Raw genomic sequence first — 2,500 nt, forward strand, 5'->3', positions numbered from 1 at the left:
TTCCCTACATTATATTTAGTCACAAAAATGCTAAAGGAATTCCACAGTTTAATAAGAAAAAAAAATAATAATGGGAACTTTCCTGCTATTGCTCTACCACTATTTTTTTTTGTTTCTGTTGTTTTTTATTTTGTTTATCTTAGGTTAGGTTAGGTTAGGTTAGGTTAGGATAGGTTAGGATAGGTTACGTTAGCTTAGGGTTAGACTAGGTTAGCCTAACCCAACCTAACCTAACCTAACCTAACCTAACCTAACCTATCCTAACCTAACCTAATCTAACCTAACCTATCCTAACCTATCCTAATCTAACCGGAGATAAACAAAATCAAAGACAACAGATAAATAAAAAAAATAGTGGTTGGGCAATAACAGGAAAGATCCAAATCATGTCCTATACACCTTAAGATTTTGGTGGATATCATCGCAACGATGAATACGCTTCATGGTAGAGCTAGAGCGAACAACGTAACTAATAATATTTAATTATTTTCTTTATCAATATTTCTTTTTGGATCCCAACAGCACAGAAAAACACCTAATCTGAGTCATGAGTGAAAAAATCCTCAAAATTTTCGAGTCTGTTTTTCAAAATGAGAAGAATTTTCAGAACAACACAAATTTGATGACAAATAATAGTCTTCAGCTGTCAGGACTTAAATTTAGCCTAGAGGTAGGTAGAAACCACGATAACAATGAATGACGAATTTCCTGCAAAGGCAATAGAATATAACACAATTTAAAGCTTTAATTGGATAAATAGCTAAGTATTATGCTTCAGTGACAGTCAATTGGTTTATTTAGTACGAAAGTTTTATCTTCCTGTTTGCATGCTTGTCTCCAACCACCATGCATTCTAATTGTAACCCATAGTAATTGCTGATAAGTTAATATACCTTTTGACACTCACAAGAAGATGCCTCATTATATGAAACCTATCATAACCTAGGGCTGTATTTTCCAGTCTCCTTCCATATTACCTCGTAAGCTGCTTACTGAAGAACAGTACATATTGGGACATTCACTCTTTTTTCCGTTCTCGGACCTTTTGGATGGGATTTCTCAATCTTACCGGATTATAGTAAGGATAAAGACAAAAAAATTACGTCATATGGAAGTATATGGTTGTCAGACCCTGTGACCTTTTCACCTGTGGAACTGAACACCATGGGCAAGTGACAGTCACCTATAGCCAATAGGAATAGAATCAGATGGTTTCGAGGATGTATTGATATCCAGAACGCTACATCTGTACACATTACATTAGGGTACAATGCACAGAGCTTACGGCAGAAAGCTTATAACTACGGGATAAATCCGCCATTGAATAATGGAACTCCTATGGGTTTATACAACTTATGTTTTTATATCCGGCTTCTTCGAAATGAATTAGAATTGAATATGGTTCTGTATAATACCACCAAGCAATTTTATTCACCAGAGCTAAGAACCTAGTCTTTAACCTCTCAATGTTTTGAAATAACCTCGTCCTCCAATTGAATAACTAGAATATTACCTCGCTTACAGAAATCTAGACTTCTCTAAAAACGTTTCAACAGTAATTCGTGTAGGTTTACAATCTCTTAGGTAATCAATCATCTTTGTTGTGTATGACGGAAAAAATAATTTGATATCTGGAGACTTGAAAAATAAAATATTGTAACCGGAGTCGTTTTTACTCAAACAAACTCTCAATGTTCGGCGCTGGTGAAGACCGTGGAAGCCCAGTGTGATAACCACTTTAGGAGTAGAAATATTTCGTCAGCAGCAAGCAGCACTTTTTTATTTTTATTTGGGAGCAATATATTGCAAAAGTAATCACATACGTGGCAAAGAATTATTTAAAGTAACAAAACAGAGGGCTAGAAGAAGTGTGTAACCACTTTAGGAGAAGAAACATTTCGTCAGCAGCAAGCACCACTTTTGCATTTGGGAGCAATATATTGCAATAGTAATCACATACGTGGCAAAGAATTAAAGGTAACAGAACAGAGGGCTAGAAGAAGCTCAAAAGTGTTAGGTATATATATTTTTTATTTAGTAGAAAATTATTTTTGTAAAATAATTATGTGTGACTCTGATCCATAGGTATGCAAATAAAGTCTCTAAAATAGTGATTGTATAGACTATCTATAGTCTATAAGGGACATACAAGGGAAAAACCTTTCCAGCTTATAGATAGTATATTCTATATTTTCGTACTGCTACATCAAATCCTCAGAGGACACACATACTTTAACATATCTGTTAAATGAATTATTCAAGATACAAATTCAGCACATTAGATTATTATATTGACCAGATTCATTAGAATTAAGAAATGGGCACACTCTTAATCCACTGTGATTTAAAGTTACGAGTACTTGTCATATGAAATGAATACTGTATTAATTTCTTTTTACCTCTTTAGCACCGTGTCACACAACAGTTATTGAGTTTTATCCATTATTTACCGTTTATTATCTATTGATTGTCACCACTGTGAATGCAGTCGTTCCTGTTA

At 34.2% G+C, this 2,500-nt stretch overlaps 1 protein-coding gene across 5 annotated transcripts in view; it reads right to left on the reverse strand.

Moving 5' to 3' along the window:
- LOC143024880 (uncharacterized) overlaps positions 1–2,500 on the reverse strand; it is a 608,334-nt gene that overhangs the window by 266,637 nt on the left and 339,197 nt on the right. The window lies entirely within an intron of this gene.

This window comes from Oratosquilla oratoria, chromosome 4 (genome assembly GCF_046742065.1).
Source record: "Oratosquilla oratoria isolate Oo_2021 chromosome 4, ASM4674206v1, whole genome shotgun sequence".
Lineage (NCBI taxonomy): Eukaryota > Metazoa > Arthropoda > Malacostraca > Stomatopoda > Squillidae > Oratosquilla > Oratosquilla oratoria.